At 45.7% G+C, this 23929-nt stretch overlaps 1 protein-coding gene across 2 annotated transcripts in view; it reads right to left on the reverse strand.

The window, feature by feature from the left end:
* Positions 1–14783, reverse strand: part of PRICKLE1 (prickle planar cell polarity protein 1) — a 95286-nt gene extending 80503 nt beyond the window's left edge. Inside the window, exon 1 of one of the 2 annotated variants that reach the window (XM_077265123.1) lies at positions 14567–14783. The gene's annotated coding sequence lies outside the window, so the exon portion shown is untranslated. Of the gene's footprint in view, positions 1–4384; positions 4402–14566 lie in introns of those variants that run through there. The other variant, XM_077265124.1, reaches the window with a different exon arrangement.
* Between the last annotated feature and the right edge of the window lie 9146 nt (positions 14784–23929).

The following is a 23929-nucleotide window of genomic DNA, read 5'->3' on the forward strand; positions in this document are numbered from 1 at the left end:
GCAATACTAAATATGTGTACTTTTATTGTTTTTCTTTTATTCAGATAAAGATATATATTTATTGGAACAATATACTTTTTTTAATTTAGGATTTATTTTTTTTTAACATGTTAAAAAAATTTTTTTTACTTTCTAACATTGCCCCAGGGGGACATGACTATATAGTGTCAGATTTGCTTTGCAAAGCACTGTGTCAGATCAGTGATCTGACAGGCAGTTCAGGAGACTTACCGGCGCCTGCTCTTAGCAGGCGCTTGCAAGCCACCTCCCTGCAGGATCCGGAAGGCCCTCAGCGGCCATCTTGGATCCGGGGCCTGCAGGGAGGAGGACGGAGGAGATGCTAGGAACAACGCGATAAAATCGCGTTGTTCCGAGGGTCTCAGGGAAGCACGCAGGGAGCCCCCTCCCTGCGCGATGCTTCCCCATGCCGCCGCAGCACTGCGATCATGTTTGACCGCTCCTGGCACATAGTGTCGGATGTCAGCTGTGATAATTAGCTGACACCCGGCCACAATCAGCCGCGCTCCCCCGTGAGCGCGGCTGATCGGTGATGACGTACTATCCTGTCCCTGGGAATTAAGTCCCAGGTCACCTCGACGGGATAGTACGTCAGATGGCAGAAAGGGGTTAAAGTTTCCCAACACCATTTGCTGGTATTTGTATTACAGAGTTTTATCCTTGCCCCTCAAGAACATAGCTACCATTTAGCCTCAAATTACAAATAAATCCTAGCACATGCCTGAAGGAATCCTTCTCCCTTATTCATTGGGAAAAGACTTTACCATATGTGAAAATAAGCTGCAGAGATAATTACTTTTCATGTACTGGAAGTCTGCTACCTGTGAACATCTTCAAACATGTCATTTAACAGACACGCAAACGTTTACCCCAATCAAATGACCACTGTGTTATTTCAACAAATAGCCCTATAGTGACCTACCATTTCTAATCTATAGTCATCATACCTAGTGTCCTCAGTTTTGCTACCGCTGCCTCTGTCACATTGGAGATGAAGAAAAAAAAATGCACCAAAGTGGCTGTTACAGAGGCATGAGGAGTTATGCGCAACCATGCCTCCCCTAACTGGGCTCAGAGTTCCACAGTACTCCCCTGTGACTCTGGCAAGAATTTGGGGAATGAAGAAAACAAGGCGCCAAATAAACCAGCAAAATCAGCACAGCAGAATAGTGTGTCAGGGATGAATTGTTGCTTTGAAGGGGGTTCTCTAGTTTAGAAAAAACATATATTTTCAATACTATTACAGAATTCTAAGTTAATGGGGTCAAACATTTCAGAACTTATTTATTAAAGGGAACCTGTCACCCCCCCCCAGGCGTTTGAAACTAAAAGAGCCACCTTGTGCAGCAGTAAAGCTGCATTCTGACAAGGTGGCTTTTAGTTATTGGTGCTGTAACTGCAGAAATAATCAGTTTTGTAATTTGTCCTAAATACTTTTCTTCAGTCCTGGAGGCAGGCCTTTCCCCCCCTGCTGCAGACGCCACACAGCCGTCACTCAAGTCTTCTTGGCGCCGGGCGCCGCCTCCTCAGCTCTGTTTTGAAATCAGCCGGTGCCTGCACTCTTTTGTCATGCATTGGGCAGGCGCAGTGAGCACTACCCATCCTCTGTCCTCATATGCAGTCCAGCTGACTGCGCCTGTGCGGCCGCCCTGCCTGGGAATCCCAGCCCCGCAGTGTCTTCTGATTTATTCACACTGCGGCCGCACAGGTGCAGTCAGCTAGACTGCATATGAGGACAGAGGACGGGCAGCGCTCACTGCGCCTGCCCAAGGCATGACAAAAGAGCGTAGGCTGATTTCAAAACAGCGCTGAGGAGGCGGCGCCCGGCGCCAAGAAGACTTGAGTGACGGCTGTATGGCGTCTGCAGCAGGGGGGGAAAGGCCTGCCTCCAGGACTGAAGAAAGGTATTTAGGACAAATTACAAAACTGATTATTTCTGCAGTCACAGCACCAATAACTAAAAGAGCCACCTTGTCAGAATGCAGCATTACTGCTGCACAAGGTGGCTCTTTTAGTTTCAAACGCCTGGGGGGGGGGGGGGGGGGTGACAGGTTCCCTTTAACCACAGTGCAGTGAGGCTACAAAGAGGTCATTTTGCCAACAACCATATCTTCTAATTCCTACACACATGAAATGCTGGGCAAAATAGGAGCAATATACCTCGGAAAGGTGGCTCATCTACAAGATGACAGAAGGGTTGGGAAGACTGAATTAAAACTGCCTGACCATCTATTGGAGGGGGCAGTCAGTCGGTCCCTTGTTATTCTCTAAAAAGATTATGAGGACACGTGGTTGTCTTGATATAAATTTCTTCCATTAGAAAATATTGATTTTTAGTCTGATTAAGAACAATTTAGCAGGACTGATAACTTGCCTACATGCTGATTAAATCTATATTTGGCAGATGTATAGTCAAATCAATTATCTATTCCCATAGTTTGCCAACTGGCAGCAGCGCATCCAGTTACAAGACAATGCTGAGTTTTATAGCTGATGCAACGAAGAAATACGGTTTGATCAGCAGACATTTTTACACGGAGTTATGATTGGGACACTTGCACAAATGGTCATTCAGCTATTCATTAGCCTGTGTAAATGGGCCTTTAGTTTAGGAAGCTTACTTATAGTGCCATTATGTTCCACAGCGCTTTATAGACATTATTATCACTGTCCCCATTGGGGTTCACAATCTAAATTCCCCATCAGTATGTCTTTCAAGTGCGGGAGGAAACAAGAGTACCTGGAGGAAACCCATGCAGACAAAGAACTTAAACTCTTTGCAGATGTTGTCCTTCGTGGGATTAAACTCAAGACCCCAATGATGCCACTACACTGCCCCTAAAATTGTATAATCCACATCCAAAAAGAAAAAAGAAAATGACCGGCACTGAACAAGCTGTATACTAATTGAGCAGCTGCATATGTGATCTATTCAGGCTAGATGAGCATAGTTTCCAAAGAGACTAGGGAGGTGCTCTGCATGTATAGTCCGTGATTCCAATGCATAAAAAGAAGAAAAAATGCGGCACTCACCCGAAGTCTTCAACATTTATGTCCTTTATTTAGCATAATAAGCCATTACAGACGTGGCACGGCATCGGCAGGAGTGTACAGGGGAGCGGGAGAGTGCAGAGACGAGACAACGGCCGTTTCGCGCAAAGGCGCATGGACCCGTAGAAGCGCCTTTGCGCAAAACGGCCGTCGTCTCGTCTCTGCACTCTCCCGCTCCCCTGTACACTCCTGCCGATGCCGCGCCACGTCTGTAAAGGCTTATTATGCTAAATAAAGGACATAAATGTTGGTGAAGACTTCGGGTGAGTGCCGCATTTTTTCTTCTTTTTTTTCTTCTTTTTATGCCCTAAAATTGTATATTCTTTGCACTTGTGGTCACCCCTGGGCATGTACATCATAGTCAAATCCAATGCTTCTGAAGTACCATAAATGGCAGAATTATGCTCTATATATTTCATTTTCTTCAAATGTTTAACTCCTGGCAATTAGGGGGTGCAATGTTCTGTGCAATCAATTATACTTGTTAGTTTGTTTACTGTAAGTGATATCTGTAACTTGTATGTAACCCCTTCTCATGTACAGCACCATGGAATCAATGGTGCTATATAAATAAATAATAATAATACTGGAATCAACAACTGAAGTCCTTAAATGGCAAAACTCATTCTCTCTAGATGCCCTCTTTTGGCTTCAAATATATGAATCCCCATGGGGTCTTCGTTTAGCCCCCAGGCAAAGAGTTGAGTAATTCAACAGATTTTCTTTTTCAGGCAGTTTTCTACCATGACTACTTTCTCACTACTGCACCTTTTGGGCAATGCCAACAGTTTAGAAAAATGGGCAACATGCCCACATTATGTAATAGAAACACTCTATACAGGTCATCTGCTTAAAAGAGGAAAAAATGTGTGCTAAAATACATCAGAGGGAACCTTGCAACAGACTTTATTAAACTCAAAGGCAATCAGTCTAGCGGGGAACACTTGAAAACGCTTTTGGCTTGCAGCTGTCTTATGCTGCCAATAATGTGTGTAACTGGAAGCATTTCAAACAAAATTGCCGCTAAAGTCAAATGAACATAATTGTGATCTACAGGATATTTGCCTCAGATAACAAAGGCAGCTGAAAGAGAAACATCTGCACAAAATAAAAGTTCAGACAAACTAATATATATTTAATATACAAGCATACACACACATGCAGTTCTCAGAAGGCTTTCCTCAAGGCTATTCCTACTTAGCATTGTTACCTATCAGATGTACAAAATACAGTGGAATCTGGAAGACAATTGAGACATTTCAGTGAACACCCAAAAAAAGTTTGCCAGCAACACATTTCAAAGCGCATTGTGTACCTGAGTCCTGGGAGTCATTCAGTTGTGTTAACAGTAGTATGGAAGTGGTAACTTTGCAGATGTCTGCTGCAATCTAGTCCACCAGGCTCCAAAAACATTAACAGTGGATAAAAACTGCAATAGAAGTGAGCGACCGTAAAATTAAAGAAACACTGTTCAAGTAACGGAAGTCAAACAAGATCTTAGAAATGGTGACACTTTAAAACCAAAACAACTGAAATAACACACCAAGTTTTTGATCTACAATCTGTTGAAAGTGGCTGTCAATCTAGAGACTGCCTTGTCACCAATAAACCCAGCAGATAATTGCTCACTTATCTGCAAGCTAGAAAACACGCTTGGATGGCCAAAGAAATTTGATCACTTTGTTACCTTCAAAACATAACACTAACAAAGTTAAAAACGCAGAAAAGAATGCAGCATTGCCATAAAGCAATGTGCACAATGTGTAATGTGAAACAGGATAGGGAAAAACTCCCTAAAACAAAAAAATATTGGATACAATCAAAAACGGCCTTCAATACAAGAGATGATCACACAAAATTTCATTTCAATAAAACTGAGCAATACACGAGTCTTGAAAGGTTTGCATTTGCGTTTAGTATACTTTAAGGTTGCACATGCACTAGATTTCATTTATCCTCAGAGCTTTGATTTTTGGATTTATGGAAATCTACTATGCATGAATGCATACTACAGCTAATGTAGGGGGGAGGGGTGTAAAAGAGGATTTAAAGGGAACCTGTCATGTGATTCATGCCGCCCAAACCACAAGCACCATAAAAATAAGAGCCTGGCAGCACAATTGTAGCCAGCTGTTTTATTTTCTGAAACGCTGCAGCATTTCAGAGAAAACATAGTTAGAAGATCCAGAGGGAAACCACAGCTATAGACTAGACTAGACTAGCCTAGCACTGCCTAAGGCCAGCTTTACCCATTGCTGCTCCAGGTGATTGAGTGGTGCTGCGAGAACCTGGCTGGGCATAGCACCCAAGCTTTGAATATTGCTGCCCATAGTTCGGGGACGCATGAATCAAGTGACAGGTTCTATGTAAAACATGCCAGATGCTTTGCTTACTAAAGCTGTGAACACACGCAAACACACCCACACACACACACACACACCCACACACACATACACACACACACACACACACACACATTAATAAATATAATACAATATAACATAACATATAATCCAAAAAAGGAGGCTACACATCCAAAATAGTGAAGGAGTAAGAATCCTTTACTTACCAACACCAGCTAAGCTTTAGCTCTCTCTATGGAGCGAATCTCAAGTGCCACCGAGAGCTGAAAACATAGCTGATGTTTGTGAGTAAAGGATCCTTACTTTTTCACTATTTTGGATTTTTATATTTTTGATAGAACATTCTTCCAATATCCTTGGAGGACATTTGCACCCATTTAGGCAGTGCTGCAGTTTTCCTTGATTTTCATTATGTACAGTACAGACCAAAAGTTTGGACACACCTTCTCATTTAAAGATTTTTCTGTATTTTCATGACTATGAAAATTGTACATTCACACTGAAGGCATCAAAACTATGAATTAACACATGTGGAATTATATACTTATAAATGATGGTCCAACTAAACGCAAAGAGGATGGAATAGCATGCTGCTGCAAGATGCTGTGGTAGCCATGCTGGTTCAGTATGCCTTCAATTTTGAATAAATGCCTAAGTGTCACCAGCAAAGCACCCCCACACCATCACACCTCCTCCTCCAGGTTTCACGGTGGGAACCAGGCATGTACAGTCCATCCGTTCACCTTTTCCGCGTTACACAAAGACACGGTGGTTGGAACCAAAGATCTCAAATTTGGACTCATCAGACCAAAGCACAGATTTCCACTGGTCTAATGTCCATTCATTGTGTTCTTTAGCCCAAACAAGTCTCTTCTGCTTGTTGCCTGTCCTTAGCAGTGGTTTCCTAGCAGCTATTTTACCATGAAGGCCTGCTGCACAAAGTCTCCTGTTAACAGTTGCTGTAGAGATGTGTCTGCTGTTAGAGCTCTGTGTGGCATTGAACTGGTCTCTAATCTGAGCTGCTGTTAACCTGCGATTTCTGAGGCTGGTGACTCTGATAAACTTATCCTGAGAAGCAGAGGTAACTCTTGGTCTTCCTTTCCTGGGGCGGTCCTCATATGAGCCAGTTTCTTTGTAGCGCTTGATGGTTTTTGCCACTGCACTTGGGGACACTTTCAAAGTTTTCCCAATTTTTCGGACTGACTGACCTTCATTTCTTAAAGTAATGATGGCCACTCGTTTTTCTTTACTTAGCTGCTTTTTTCTTGCCATAATACAAATTCTAAAAGTCTATTCAGTAGGACTATCAGCTGTGTATCCACCAGACTTCTGCTCAACACAACTGATAGTCCCAACCCCATTTATAAGGCAAGAAATCCCACTTATTAAACCTGACAGGGCACACCTGTGAAGTGAAAACCATTTCCAGTCACTACCTCTTGAAGCTCATGAAGAGAATGCCAAGAGTGTGCAAAGCAGTCATCAAAACAAAAGGTGGCTACTTTGAAGAACCTAGAATATAAGACATATTTTCAGTTGTTTCACACTTCTTTGTTAAGTATATAATTCCACATGTGTTAATTCATAGTTTTGATGCCTTCAGTGTGAATGTACAATTTTCATAGTCATGAAAGTACAGAAATATCTTTAAATGAGAAGGCGTGTCTAAACTTTTGGTCTGTACTGTATATATTGTAGCATAGCTTTTGCTCTGTACTGTACATACATACAACATTCTAATTAATCTACCCATAAATAGTTACCTGTGAGAAGTACACAAAACCTATAGGTTTTGCAATTGCAACCTACTGTTCTATAAATAATCTTTATTATTATATAGCGCTAACATATTCCGCAGCGCTTTACAGTTTGCACACATTATCATCGCTGTCCCCGATGGGGCTCACAATCTAAATTCCCTATCTGTATGTCTTTGGAATGTGGAAGAAACCGGAGTACCCGGAGGAAACCCACGCAAACACGGGGGAGAACATACATACTCTTTGCAGATGTTGTCCTTGGTGGGGTTTGAACCCAGGACCCCAGCGCTGCAAGGCTGCAGTGCTATCCACTGAGCCACCACGCTGCCATATAGGTAATCATATGACAAGGCGAGTCACACTTTCATCAAGGCACCATTTTCATGCAAGAGCAAAAAGGGTTAAGTTTTTTTCTGTATACCCTGGCACTGACATCATATTAGAAGAAGAAGTCATTTCAGGTCATTAGATTGGACTGGGACAAACATCTGTAAAAATGAGCCCCTTGTTACACTCACAAAACTGGCCCTGAGTTTAGTAAACGATCAAACATGTTTAGAATTCTACACATCATTTATTGTCTTTGATAACATCCATGAATGTGTTGATACAGAATCAACATCTTAATCTACACCAGTTCCACCAACATTTTGCATCCATTATATAAAAACCTTGTTCTATTACCTTATTTACATGCATGGGGAACAAAGGGGGGGGGGGGGGGGGGGCAGAACAAGCTACCTAGAAAGTCTATTAGAATGAATGGGCTCATCCACATGTCGATGTGCAGCACATCAAACTGCACAACCACAGGAAAAATAGGAAAAATGCTCGGATGTCAGCATTGGTTTTCTGCTGTAGATAGTAAGCAGGTGTCAGACTTTTCAGGCAAATCCAACACATGTTAATCTACTATAAAATGTTCAACAGCAAAATCAATTTGGGATTTTTCTTTTTTTTAAATATATCTACAACTTAAGGCTAAAACCAGGCGGCACATCTGGCTTAATATAATACTAAACCTTGCTAGCTGGAAAGGATTTGCTCTTGAACCATACAGGTGTTAATGATGCAGAAGACACGGCAGAGATTATAATCACACAGGAGCAAGCTCAATGATTTTAGCACGATAAACACATAGCACATGACTGTATAGGCCTTTAATGGTGGGCCGCTATATGATTTTGAGCAATGGGTTGGACAAAAGCAATGGGTCATTAAGTTAAATATGCAAGGCTGCTAAACAACTTTTAAAATGATCCTCAAACTCTAAATGTCCTATAATAAAACTAATAGTCATTCACCCGTCAGTAATGTAATTTTAGGAAGGATATAGAATATATATTGTAAATATATTCTCATGTTATCGCATTTGGTGGCAGGGTATATGATAGAGACTATTAGAGTAAAGCTTATTTTAAGCCCCACCACTTGAGCCTAGGCCACTCCTGTGGTTTTGAGTGTCATCCCGTTCAAGTCACCTGATCCTTGCAGCCAGCCAAGTCTCAATGGAAAGTCATTACTTTCTGTTCTAGTGGAAAGCATCAAAGTGGCTGCACTAGAGAAATAGGTTTTAGAGGCTGCGTGTAGAGCTTCTTGCACTACTAGAGCAGAGCAAAAAGATTTGGGGATGCCAGAAAATAAGAGCAGATTTACAGGGCTCTTGTCCGACATGCTAGCAGTGGTAATAATTGCAAATCTTTTTGTTCAACTCAATTATATTTATAACAGTATGAAAGCTGGACAATCCCTTTAAGGAAATCATGTTCAAAATAAACGGTTAAGGTCTGTCAGTCAATCATTATGTCAGTTAGTTCTAGATCCATATGAGTACACAATCGAGATGCTACTGGCGTATTGCTGGTTATATGGCAGCTTGCAGGTTTATTCATGTCTGTTGGTCACCATTACTCAATCGAAGAAGTGCATTTTAGCGCTTTGTACATTGGAGTAAAGAATGCATAATGTAAATAACTTATCAGGAAAAGCCTTCAATTTGCTGTCCTTATCATAGCTAGGATGGCATTAGCTGCGAGGTATGTGTTCTCCTTATTTTAACATGAAATTCAACTGTACTGGACACCAGATCCATAAAACATATACTGCTCAAAATAATGAAGGGAACACTCAAATAACACAATGTAACGCCAAGTCAATCACACTTCTGTGAAATCAACCAGTTTAGTTATCAAGCAACACCGATTGTGAATCAATTTCTCCTGCTCTTGTGTGAATGGAATATCCAGAAATGAAAGACAATTAGAAAACAACCCCCTATAAAAGGGGTGGTTCTGCAGGGAGTGACCACAGACCATTTCTCTGTTCTCATTCTGTTTGGCTGTTTTGGTCACTTTTGCATTTAGTCATTGCTCTCACCACTAAAAAGGTGCTGTACATGAGGTGACGTTTACAACCCACAGAAGTTGCTCAGGTAGTGTCGCTCATCAAGGATGGCACATCAATGCGAGCTGTGGCAAGAAGAGTAGCTGTGTCTATTAGCATAGTGTCCAGAGCATGGAGCGGATACAACTAGACAGGCCAGTACATGGAGACGTACAGGGGGAAACAACCCAGCAGCAAGACTGCTACCTTCTTCTTTGTGTAAGGAGGAACAGGAGGAGCAATGCCAGAGCCTTGCAAAATGACCTGCAGCAAGCCATTAACATCCATGTGTCTGCTCAAACTGTCAGAAACAGACTCCATGAGTGTGGTATGAGGGCCTGACGTCCACAAGTGGGTGCTGTGCTTACAGCCCAACGCTGTGCAGGGTGATTGGCATTTGTCAGAGAACACCAAATTTCTCAGATTTGACATTGGCGGACTGTGCTCTTCACGGATGAGGGCAGGTACACACTGAGCACATGTGACAGAGTTTGGAGATGCCGTGGAGAACATACTGCTGCCTGCAACATCCTCCAGCACGACCAGCTGGCAATGGGTCAGTAATAGTATGGGGAAGCATTTCTTTGGAGGGCCTCAAGCCCTCAATGTGCCAGCCGGAGGTACCCTGACTGCCATTAAGTACTGGGATGAGATCCTCAGACACATTGTGAGACCATATGCTGGTGCGATTGGCTCTCGGTTCCTTCTGATGCATGACAATGCTAACCCTCATGTGGCAGAAGTGTGTCATGTGGCAGAAGTTACTGTTTGATGAAGGCATTGATGCTATGGACTGGCCTGCCCATTCCTCAGTCTCAATCCAATCGAGTACATCTGGGACATCATGTCTCGTTCCATCTACCAACATCACGTTGCATTACAGACTATCCAGGAGTTGACTGATGCTTTAATTCAGGTCTGGGAGGAGATCCCTGAGGAGACCATCCGCATCTGCCGCCTCATCAGGAGCATGCCTAGATGTTGTAGGGAGATCATACAGGCACGTGGAGGCCACACACACTACTGAGCATTATTTCCTTGTTTTGAGTCATTTCCACTGAAGTTGGACCAGCCTGTAATTTCACTTTCCACTTTGATTTTGAGCATCATTACAAACGCAGACCTCCATGGGATATAAATTTTTATTTATATTGATCATTTTTATGTTTTATTCTTAACGCATTCCACTATGTAATAAAGATTTGCAACTTATATTTCATTCAGTGATATCTAGGATGTGGGATTTTAGTGTTTCATTTATTTTTTGAGCAATGTACATCCACAAGTTACTTTTCAATGCAAGTAGCAAATATCAACAAACCCAGCAAAGCAAAAATAAGAGACCTGAAAATTCCTCTTCATTAGAAAGACTACTCTGGCTGCTACTAGGGAATTTGGCATAAATAATTACCTTTGCTACTAACACAGACCCAAAGAGTACAGAAGTCACAGACTAATGAAGGTTTACTTCTCTGCCCAGTTCCCTTGTGGGATATTGTTGAGAACAGCTTTTTTTTTTTTTTTTTTTTAAGGCACACATCTGCCTCCAATCTTAATGGTTTAACTATTAACCACACACAATATGCATTTTTTTTTGCTTATTCATAAAGACTCATACCAATCCCTATTATAAAGCGGACAAACCACAACTCCCTATACATCAGATTATAAAACATGATAGACTGTTCTCCTTGTCTGGGCCTTCTGTGGCAGAACAGATTGCATCTGTCACTTGAGCTATATAAATTGCCTTTTTCCCCCCTGAACAGGGTCTCTGAAATGCCACTTGGTTCAACCCAAGTAACAGACATTGAAAAATACAGAAAAAAATCCTGATCTCATTGTGATGCTGCCCAGACATTTCCACTGTTCTGTTCTCCACAAAAACATCAAATAAAAAAAAACAAAAACAAAAGAAACAGAACATGATTTCTATGTTATAAAGATATTTAATGCTGACTCAAACTTCTGTCTCAGACCTTGTTGAGGTTAGATCTACCAGCCTCCCTCCCTATCAGGAAAACCCTTCTAGTATTTCCTGGCTCTAGGCCTGATTGCATGGAGAATTACTGTAGCATCACCCACATCCTCTTCTTCCCCTTCCATTAGACCCCCAGCAAAAGGTATAATGATAGATCTCTATCCACAGGCAAAGAAAGCCACCAGAATACCTATTGAACATTGAAGTCAAACTAAGCTGAACTCTGCTTGACAGGATGATAAATGGTCCATCTTTAATACCTCCAGCAAGAGTAAATATTGCTTAACATAGAAGATTCCTCAAACACTGCATCATCTCTCTCTTCCAAACCTATACAAGTTGTAGAATCCCCAGGAAGAAAGCATGAAAAAAGTCAGGTTTCCTAAAGTTTCCATCTAAGTGACAATTTAGAATAGAAGTGTCTGACTATATGTAATAGAGATACCTATAGGGGTTTGAACTCTCCCAGGGGGCTAGTATAATTTCTTACAATGGCACGGAGCTGAAACTTTGACACCTAGTTAAAGAAAATAGTGAAAGCAAAAACTTATTGGGATAGGACCAGTTGTCACCAAAGTGACAGAGAAGAGCTCAATTCCCACATCTGGAGTCACATTTGGGCAAACACTCTGAAACTCACACCCTTGTTGGCCTGCTAAAGAGACAGATGGAAGCGCTCTGCACTAAACCACACTCAGGTCATGTATACACATAGAAAAGTACAAATAAAGTCTATTTAGAAATCAGACCAGTATATATGTACCATTAGGGAGTGGTAAGTGTGCCCACATGTATCCAGAGTACCATGTGCAATCTACTAGCAAGCACAAATGAGGGAAGAGACATCTTCTACAGCTTTAGATGTAGAGTGCTTATATTCCGAGAATGGCTCACATCCCCCCCCCCCCCCCCCCAGCCCCTTCTCACTTCTCTGGCTTCTAATCAATCATGTTGTTCCAAGACTTCACTAGCACTAAGTGAGAATCAATAAATGAATTAAAATGCATTATCCCCACTGAGAGGCCAGACTATACAGAAAAATGCCTGCACTTTAACTAAACATTAGAAGTAGATTAGATAGTTATATTTAATTGAAGGATGCTGGAATTTCTCACCATAGCCTTATCCAGAATAAGACTGGAATCATATATACAGGTTTTAGAGCCAGATGTGAATACAAAAAGAGAAGAAACAACAATCTTTTCTTCATACTTTTCCCTCTATCCATTTGGCTAAAAAACTGCAACAACAAAAAACTGTTTTTCCAGCCTAATGCTAGTTTTATACTGCACAGCTTTCTACTATGAGATGCCAAATCCAGGACTGAAAGCATTTGACTAGTGGAAATCATGAGTTGGCCGACACGTTCGATAAGCATTGCCGGAAAAAGTCCAAGAATTTGCACCAACGATTAGTCCAGCAGCTGGAACATCAGGAAGAACGGCAACCAGAGTCAGATTCCCAAGGTGCCATATCAGGCACGTAAGGCTTGTAGACTCAACCAACAGCCAAAATAAGATACATGATGCGAGAGGGCACAGTTTTTGGAAGGCTGGCTAGCAATGGGTATAATTTTCAATTCATCCCAATATGATCAAAATCAGCAATTCTCACTTTTATGAGTAATACCAAGTGATCATACTTTGTCCTTCGCATCACATAGAGCCTTGAAATGCTCTCCCACCGATGCCAGCGTCACTTTCCAGTCACAGTGGCCTGTCTGGTGGGCATCTAACACTAGGACAGCTAGTGAAGCCTGATGTGTCGCTGCTGCCTCGCCATTACATGCCACAGCTCGCATCCCAGCTGAGGCTGGCGTTTCTAGGGTCTCCACATCTGCTTTTACTCTCCAGCAATACACAGGATAGAGGGGCTCGCAGGCCCAGCATTAGTAGAAGCGTTCTAGCTTAAGCCTACTTTACATCCCCTCAGGGAAAAGAGTTTCCAACAAGAGAGGATTTTCCAGCTCATTCATTCTGACACATTTCCAATACATGGGATTACATTAATTTCGGAGTGTTTTCACCTCCTAGCACACGACTATGACAGACGCAATAACACCAGTCCGCATTCTCTGGCCTTGAACCCATGATGCTTATTTAGAAGACATGTGATTTAGCCATCAGTCGCATCCCCCCAACTCCCTAAGGGGGTGCCAGGAAGATCAGCAGCTCCATTACATGGCTAACACTAGCCGGCGCCAGATGAGGCGGCCACACTCCGGGGAACAGTCGTCTCTGCACCGATGGCCATAAACTATCCGCTTAATGACTGCAGGAGGCTAATAACCTCATTGTTAGAGCGCAGAGGAGCCACAACTCCCAGCGAACATCCCCTGAACAAGCGCTGTAGCCACACAGGGCCGGCAGGGGGCGCTGCAGAGCAGTGAGCAGCGGGACTCCTCGGAGTGAAGGGTTAACGCAGCAACTGGTGCCCGAAGTGAGTGAGGGTCTGCTCCGAGCCGCCCGTCCCGTTAAACTAATTACGTCTCTAAGGAATTTCTAGGTGACAGAGCTCCGGGTGGCGGACATTCCTCAGCACATCCCCCTCCCGCCGCCAGGACACTGCACAGACGCGCTCCAGCGCAATACTGAGGAGAATGCACCCAGCGCAATACTGAGGAGAATGCACCCAGCGCAATACTGAGGAGAATGCACCCAGCGCAATACTGAGGAGAATGCACCCAGCGCAATACTGAGGAGAATGCACCCAGCGCAATACTGAGGAGAATGCACCCAGCGCAATACTGAGGAGAATGCACCCAGCGCAATACTGAGGAGAATGCACCCAGCGCAATACTGAGGAGAATGCACCCAGCGCAATACTGAGGAGAATGCACCCAGCGCAATACTGAGGAGAATGCACCCAGCGCAATACTGAGGAGAATGCACCCAGCGCAATACTGAGGAGAATGCACCCAGCGCAATACTGAGGAGAATGCACCCAGCGCAATACTGAGGAGAATGCACCCAGCGACACAACAAACACCAGGTTAGCAAGCAGTGACCTACCATTCAGTGAGTGCAGCACGGCCCCGGCAGTGTCCTGTGCAATGTACGGAGACTCCTGTCACACAAGCACATTGATAAAGCTCGCAGCCTCCTCCAGTCACCGGCACCCGCCTGTAGGTGCGCTCACTCCTCACTGACCGCCTGTAGGTGCGCTCACTCCTCACTGACCGCCTGTAGGTGCGCTCACTCCTCACTGACTGCTGTCTGCTCTGAGACTGCAGCCAGCGCTACACACAGCTAACGTGACAAGAGCGCTCCCGGCTGCTCATTGGCTCAGGCGCACTGCTCTCAGCCAATCAGCGCACAGAGCGATATGCGTTTCAGCTCTGCCGGCTCTCGGTGTCCCCGCAGGACTAGGCTGCTGCCGGCGGCGCGTCAGTATAGTGAGCGGGGCTCGTCATAGCCACACACTGCATGCCACCCATGGACGTGACAGCAGGGGCAACGAGCCCTGGCACACAGATAGCCACACACTGCATGCCACCCATGGACGTGACAGCAGGGGCAACGAGCCCTGGCACACAGATAGCCACACACTGCATGCCACCCATGGACGTGACAGCAGGGGCAACGAGCCCTGGCACACAGATAGCCACACACTGCATGCCACCCATGGACGTGACAGCAGGGGCAACGAGCCCTGGCACACAGATAGCCACACACTGCATGCCACCCATGGACGTGACAGCAGGGGCAACGAGCCCTGGCACACAGATAGCCACACACTGCATGCCACCCATGGACGTGACAGCAGGGGCAACAAGCCCTGGCACACAGATAGCCACACACTGCATGCCACCCATGGACGTGACAGCAGGGGCAACAAGCCCTGGCACACAGCCACACACTGCATGCCACCCATGGACGTGACAGCAGGGGCAACAAGCCCTGGCACACAGATAGCCACACACTGCATGCCACCCATGGATGTGACAGCAGAGGGCAACAAGCCCTGGCACACAGATAGCGACAAACTGCATGCCCAGCCCATGGACGTGACAGCAGGGGCAACAAGCCCACCTGGCACACAGATAGCCACAAACTGCATGCCTAGCCCATGGACGTGACAGCAGAGGGCAGCAAGCCCTGGTACACAGCCACACACTGCATGTCCATCCCATGAACATGACAGCAGGGGGCAACAAGCCCACGTGGCACGGTCACACACTGCATTTCCAGCCCATGGACGTGACAGCAGGGGCATCAAGCCCACGTGGCACAGTCACACACTGCATTCCCAGCCCATGGACATAAGAGCAGAGGGCATCAAACCCACCTGGCATACAGATAGTCACACACCGCATGCCCAGCCCATGGACATGACATCAGGGGTTATAAGCCCACCTGGCACACAGATAGCCACACACTGCATGCCCAGCCCATGGACGTGACACCTGGGAGCAACAAGCCCAACTGGCCTACAGATAGTCAAACACTGAATGCCCAGCCCATGGCTGTGACAGCAAGGGGCAACAAGTCCACCTGGCACACAGATAGCTACACACTGCATGCCCAGCCCATGGACGTGACACCTGGGGGCAACAAGCCCACCTGGCATACAGATAGTCACACACTGCATACCCAGCTCATAGATGTGAAAGCATAGGGCAACATGCCCACCTGGCACACAGATAGCCATACACTGCATGCCCAGCCCATGGACATGACATCAAGAGGAAACAAGTCCACCTGGCACAGTCACACACTGCATGCCCAGCTCATGGACTTGACAACAGATGGCAACGAGTACCACTGCCAGTTTTAGACAAAGTGGGGCCCTGCACAAAAGTTTAAAGTGGGGCCTCAAATGCTCACATATTGCCAGGGCCGGTTTTAGAGCAAGTGGGGCCCTGGGCAAAAGTTTAAAGTGGGACCCCAAATGTTCACATATTCCGCATCACACAAACATTTCGGCTGTATTTACAGATGCAGAGTTCAGGCCATTAGACGAGTGTGATCGAAAACATTGAAGATGTTTGACGCTTGTTCCCGAGTTTCTTTACACCGGCTGAGGAAGAATGATGGGGACAGATAATCCTCAATACAGTATAATGCAGCTCCCATACAGTATAATGCACTCCCAATGGTCCTTGATAGAGTATAATGCAGCCCCCCTCAGGGCATACTGCAGCCCCCCTCATAGAGTATACTGCAACCCCCACATAGAGTATACTGCAGCCCCCCTCAGAGCATACTGCAGCTACCCACACACACACAGTATAATGCAGCCACCCTCCACACACAGTATAGTGCGTCTCCCCACACACACACAGTACAGTGCAGCTCCCCCTACACACAGTATAGTGCATATCCCCAACACAGTACAGTACAGTGCAGCTCCCCTACACACAGTATAGTGCAGCTCCCTCAACACACAGTATAGTGCAGCTCCCCAGTACATAGTACAGTGCAGCTCCCCAACACACAGTATAGTGCAGACACGCATGACCGCACACACACATACACAGTATAATGCAGCCTGTTGTGAATTTACCTTTTGGCTCCCTCTAGTGGCTACTAGTGATTTTACTCTGGGTATGTCTATCATCCCTTGTATGCTCACCTGGGTCGTTAGGTCAGGGGTGTTGCTATATAAGCTCCCTGGACCTTCAGTTCAATGCCTGGCAACGTTGATATCAGAGCTAATCTGTAGTGCTCTTGTCTACTGATCCTGGTTCCTGCGTGATTAAGCTAAGTCCGCTTTCTTGCTTTTTGCTATTTGTTTTTGTTTGCATTTTTGTCCAGCTTGTTCATTATCTGTATCCTTTCCTTGCTGGAAGCTCTAGGGAGGCTGGAGTTCTCCCCCCGGGCCGTTAGACGGTTCGGGGGTTCTTGAATCTCCAGTGTGGAATTTTGTTAGGGTTTTTGTTGACCATATAAGTTATCTTACTACATTCTGCTATTAGTAAGCGGGCCTCTCTTTGCTAAACCTAGTTCATCTCTGTGTTTGTCATTTCCTCTTACCTCACCGTTATTATTTGTGGGGGGCTTGTATCCTACTTTTGGGGTCTATTCTCTGGAGGCAAGAGAGGTCTTTGTTTTCCTCTTCTAGGGGTAGTTAGTCCTCCGGCTGGCGCGAGACATCTAGCGACCAACGTAGGCATGTTCCCCGGCTACTTCTAGTGTTGGCGTTAGGAGTAGATATATGGTCAACCCAGTTACCACTGCCCTATGAGCTGGATTTTTGTACTTCACAGACTTGCTGATATCTCTGAGACCCTCGCCATTGGGGTCATAACAGTTTGCCAGGCCCGTATTAAATGTTAAATGCATTGCAGAAGCGGGATTATAAGAAAGAAAGTTCTGAGTTTTTTTTTCTCTCTCTCGTTTTTTTTTTCTTTTCCCCTTTAACTCTGAGTGGCTTGTGTTTGCTGCAGACATGAATGTCCAGACCTTGATTACAAGTGTGGACCAGCTTGCTGCTCGTGTGCAGGGCATACAAGATTATGTTATCAGAAATCCTATGTCAGAACCTAAGATACCGATTCCTGAACCATTTTCCGGAGACCGATTTAAATTTAGAAATTTCAGGAATAATTGTAAATTGTTTTTGTCCCTGAGACCCTGTTCATCTGGAGACTCCGCTCAGCAAGTAAAAATTGTTATTTCTTTTTTACGGGGCGACCCTCAGGATTGGGCCTTCTCGCTGGCGCCAGGAGATCCGGCATTGGCTGACATTGATGCGTTTTTTCTGGCGCTCGGTTTGCTTTATGAGGAACCCAATCTTGAGATTCAGGCAGAAAAAGCCTTGCTGGCGATGTCTCAGGGCCAGGACGAGGCCGAAGTGTATTGCCAAAAATTTCGGAAATGGTCCGTGCTGACCCAGTGGAACGAGTGTGCATTGGCTGCAAATTTTAGAAATGGCCTTTCTGAAGCCATTAAGAATGTGATGGTGGGTTTTCCCATTCCCACAGGTCTGAATGATTCTATGGCCCTGGCTATTCAAATCGACCGGCGGTTGCGGGAGCGCAAAACCGCAAATCCTCTCATGGTGTTGTCTGAACAGGCACCTGATTTAATGCAATGTGATAGAATCCTGACTAGAAATGAGCGGAAAATTCATAGACGCCAGAATGGCTTGTGTTACTACTGTGGTGATTCTACACATGTTATCTCAGCATGCTCTAAACGTCTTACTAAGGTTGTTAGTCCGGTCGCCATTGGTAATTTGCAACCTAAATTTATTCTATCTGTAACTTTGATTTGCTCACTGTCATCGTATCCTGTCATGGCGTTTGTGGACTCAGGTGCTGCCCTGAGCCTTATGGATCTGTCATTTGCCAAGCGCTGCGGATTTGTGCTTGAGCCATTGGAAAATCCTATCCCTCTTAGGGGTATTGACTCTACGCCATTGGCAAAAAATAAACCGCAGTTTTGGACACAGGTTACCATGTGCATGACTCCCGAACATCGGGAGGTAATACGTTTTCTTGTTCTACATAAAATGCATGATTTGGTTGTTTTGGGTTTGCCATGGTTACAGACCCATAATCCAGTCTTGGACTGGAAGGCTATGTCAGTGTCAAGCTGGGGCTGCCATGGAATTCACGGAGATTCCCTGCCCTTGTCTATTGCATCTTCTACGCCTTCGGAAGTTCCGGCGTATTTGTCTGATTATCAGGATGTCTTCAGCGAGTCTAAGTCCAGTGCACTGCCTCCTCATAGGGAATGTGACTGTGCAATAGATTTGATTCCTGGCAGTAAGTTTCCTAAGGGGAGACTGTTTAATCTGTCGGTACCTGAACATACCGCGATGCGTTCATATATCAAGGAGTCTCTTGAGAAGGGGCATATCCGTCCTTCTTCTTCCCCTCTTGGTGCGGGATTCTTTTTTGTGGCCAAAAAGGACGGATCTTTGAGGCCTTGTATTGACTATCGGCTTTTAAATAAGATCACTGTCAAATTTCAGTATCCTTTGCCGCTGTTGTCAGATTTGTTTGCCCAGATTAAAGGTGCCAAGTGGTTCACCAAGATAGACCTTCGTGGTGCGTACAACCTTGTGCGCATTAGGCAGGGCGATGAATGGAAAACCGCATTCAATACGCCCGAAGGTCATTTTGAGTACTTGGTGATGCCATTTGGGCTCTCTAATGCACCTTCAGTTTTTCAGTCCTTCATGCATGACATTTTCCGGAAGTATCTGGATAAATTTTTGATTGTTTATCTGGATGATATTCTGGTTTTTTCTGATGATTGGGACTCGCATGTGGAGCAGGTCAGGATGGTTTTTGAGATTCTGCGTGAAAATTCTTTGTTTGTAAAAGGCTCAAAGTGTCTCTTTGGTGTACAGAAGGTTCCCTTTTTGGGGTTCATTTTTTCCCCTTCTGCTGTGGAGATGGATCCAGTCAAGGTCCGAGCTATTCATGATTGGACTCAACCCTCGTCAGTTAAGAGTCTTCAGAAGTTCTTGGGTTTTGCTAACTTCTACCGTCGTTTTATCGCAAATTTCTCTAGCGTTGTTAAACCGCTGACGGATATGACCAAGAAAGGCTCTGATGTAGCTAACTGGGCTCCTGCTGCCGTGGAGGCTTTCCAGGAGTTGAAACGCCGGTTTACTTCGGCGCCTGTTTTGTGCCAGCCTGACGTCTCACTTCCCTTTCAGGTTGAGGTGGATGCTTCGGAGATTGGGGCAGGGGCCGTTTTGTCGCAGAGAGGCCCTGGTTGCTCTACTATGAGACCTTGTGCCTTTTTCTCTAGGAAGTTTTCGCCGGCAGAGCGAAATTATGATGTGGGCAATCGGGAGTTGTTGGCCATGAAGTGGGCATTTGAGGAGTGGCGTCATTGGCTCGAGGGTGCTAAGCATCGTGTGGTGGTCTTGACTGATCACAAAAATTTGATGTATCTCGAGTCTGCTAAACGCCTGAATCCTAGACAGGCCCGCTGGTCATTGTTTTTCTCCCGTTTTGACTTTGTGGTCTCGTATTTACCAGGTTCTAAGAATGTGAAGGCCGATGCTCTGTCTAGGAGCTTTGTGCCTGATGCTCCTGGAGTCGCTGAACCTGAGGGTATTCTTAAGGAAGGAGTTATCTTGTCAGCTATTTCTCCAGATCTGCGACGTGTGTTGCAGAGATTTCAGGCTGGTAGGCCTGACTCTTGTCCACCTGACAGATTGTTTGTGCCTGCTAAATGGACCAGCAGAGTCATTTCCGAGGTTCATTCCTCAGTGTTGGCAGGGCACCCGGGAATTTTTGGCACCAGAGATCTGGTGGCCAGGTCCTTTTGGTGGCCTTCCTTGTCAAGGGATGTGCGGTCATTTGTTCAGTCCTGTGGTACTTGTGCTCGAGCTAAGCCTTGCTGTTCTCGTGCCAGCGGGTTGCTCTTGCCCTTGCCTGTCCCGAAGAGACCTTGGACACACATCTCTATGGATTTCATTTCGGATCTTCCGGTGTCTAAGGGCATGTCTGTCATCTGGGTGATATGTGATCGTTTCTCCAAGATGGTCCATCTGGTTCCTTTGCCTAAGCTGCCTTCCTCTTCTGATCTGGTTCCTGTGTTCTTCCAGAACATGGTTCGTTTGCACGGCATTCCTGAGAATATTGTGTCGGACAGAGGATCCCAGTTTGTTTCCAGGTTCTGGCGATCCTTTTGTGGTAGGATGGGCATTGATTTGTCGTTTTCCTCCGCTTTTCATCCACAGACTAACGGACAAACGGAACGAACTAATCAGACTCTGGAGGCGTATTTGAGGTGTTTTGTCTCTTCTGATCAGGATGATTGGGTGACCTTCTTGCCGTTGGCTGAATTTGCCCTTAATAATCGGGCTAGTTCTGCCACCTTGGTTTCGCCATTTTTCTGCAACTCCGGTTTCCATCCTCGTTTTTCCTCGGGACATGTGGAGCCTTCTGACTGTCCTGGAGTGGATTCTGTGGTGGATAGGTTGCAGCGAATCTGGAATCATGTGGTGGACAACTTGAAGTTGTCACAGGAGAAGGCTCAGCGTTTTGCCAACCGCCGCCGCGGTGTGGGTCCCCGACTTCGTGTTGGGGATTTGGTATGGCTGTCTTCTCGATTTGTTCCTATGAAGGTCTCCTCTCCCAAATTTAAGCCTCGATTCATTGGTCCTTACAGGATATTGGAGATCCTTAATCCTGTGTCCTTTCGCCTGGATCTTCCGGTGTCGTTTGCCATTCACAACGTATTTCATAGGTCCTTGTTGCGGCGGTACGTTGTGCCTGTGGTTCCTTCTGCTGAGCCTCCTGCTCCGGTGTTGGTTGAGGGCGAGTTGGAGTACGTGGTGGAGAAGATCTTAGATTCTCGTCTCTCCAGGCGGAGGCTTCAGTACCTGGTCAAGTGGAAGGGCTATGGTCAGGAGGATAATTCCTGGGTGGTCGCCTCTGATGTGCATGCGGCCGATTTAGTTCGTGCCTTTCACGCCGCTCATCCTGATCGCCCTGGTGGTCTTGGTGAGGGTTCGGTGACCCCTCACTAAGGGGGGGGTACTGTTGTGAATTTACCTTTTGGCTCCCTCTAGTGGCTACTAGTGATTTTACTCTGGGTATGTCTATCATCCCTTGTATGCTCACCTGGGTCGTTAGGTCAGGGGTGTTGCTATATAAGCTCCCTGGACCTTCAGTTCAATGCCTGGCAACGTTGATATCAGAGCTAATCTGTAGTGCTCTTGTCTACTGATCCTGGTTCCTGCGTGATTAAGCTAAGTCCGCTTTCTTGCTTTTTGCTATTTGTTTTTGTTTGCATTTTTGTCCAGCTTGTTCATTATCTGTATCCTTTCCTTGCTGGAAGCTCTAGGGAGGCTGGAGTTCTCCCCCCGGGCCGTTAGACGGTTCGGGGGTTCTTGAATCTCCAGTGTGGAATTTTGTTAGGGTTTTTGTTGACCATATAAGTTATCTTACTACATTCTGCTATTAGTAAGCGGGCCTCTCTTTGCTAAACCTAGTTCATCTCTGTGTTTGTCATTTCCTCTTACCTCACCGTTATTATTTGTGGGGGGCTTGTATCCTACTTTTGGGGTCTATTCTCTGGAGGCAAGAGAGGTCTTTGTTTTCCTCTTCTAGGGGTAGTTAGTCCTCCGGCTGGCGCGAGACATCTAGCGACCAACGTAGGCATGTTCCCCGGCTACTTCTAGTGTTGGCGTTAGGAGTAGATATATGGTCAACCCAGTTACCACTGCCCTATGAGCTGGATTTTTGTACTTCACAGACTTGCTGATATCTCTGAGACCCTCGCCATTGGGGTCATAACAGCAGCCCCCACTTTCTCACACACACAGTAATGCATACACACACAATAATGCATACACACACTCACACAATCCTCACGCCTCCTCCTTGTTCCCTGCGCTGCTCCAAGCTCTGCTGCTCCAGTCTCATTGGCTCCCCTGCTGGCACTGTGTGGCGCACAATGAAGTGATGTCATTGCGCACCTGCAGAGTCACAAGCAGAGGGGGAGTGATGGTAGAGGGAGAGTCAGCAGACGCTCTTTCCTCCATCACTGCTTTCAACTGTATTGGCGTCTATGATGCTGATAAGTTGAATTAGCAATGGGGGTGGCGCCCGGCCCCTCAGTGGCCGTGTGGTGTGCCACTATTAGCGGCACGCCACTGGCTCAGCTGGGGGCCCCTGGAGGAGCAGGGGCCCTAGGCAGCTGCCTGGTCTGCCTGCCCCTAATGCCGGCCCTGACAGGCACACCTGGCACACAGATAGCCACACACGGCATGCCCAGCCCATGGACGTAACAGCAGAAAGCAACAAGCCCACCAGGCTCACAGCCTACAGCTGATCTCACACGTCTAGTAATCATCTGTTTGAAAGGGATCCAGCAGCGATCCGTTATCTTAGGCCGGGGTCACACTTGCGAGTTCAATGCGAGAAACTCACAAGAGTTTCTCGCATCAAGTCCCGGCAGAAATACATGCAGCCGCACGCTCCGGTCACGAGTGTCGCCGGCAATGCGGGACTTGATGCGAGAGACTCTCGTGAGTTTCTCGCATTGAACTCGCAAGTGTGACCCCGACCTTAGTAGGACAAAATATGTGTGCAGACATAACTTTTTTGTTCAGCTAAAAAAATGGATTGCAACTGGATCCAAATTTCACATTAAAGTCTATGGAAATCGGATATGTTAAATTCAAATCTTCTCCCATTTGAAGGGATTCGTTTTTTTGCTCACTGGATCAGTTTCAAATGGATAATTACTGGATATGTGAATTAAGGAAAGCTTGTAACTATTTTTCTGAGCTCTTCTCTGCTGATTTATTACCACAGACCACATGAAAGTTGAAACAAAAAGCCTTTACAATCCAAATGATACAAAATTTTGATTGAGACCCAATTGCAAAAATAATTTGTAGCCTGAAATCAGTAGCGTAGCTACTGGGTGCAATGGGTGCGGTCACCCAAGGGCTTA

This window comes from Ranitomeya variabilis, chromosome 5 (genome assembly GCF_051348905.1).
Source record: "Ranitomeya variabilis isolate aRanVar5 chromosome 5, aRanVar5.hap1, whole genome shotgun sequence".
In the NCBI taxonomy this organism is placed as follows: Eukaryota; Metazoa; Chordata; class Amphibia; order Anura; family Dendrobatidae; genus Ranitomeya; species Ranitomeya variabilis.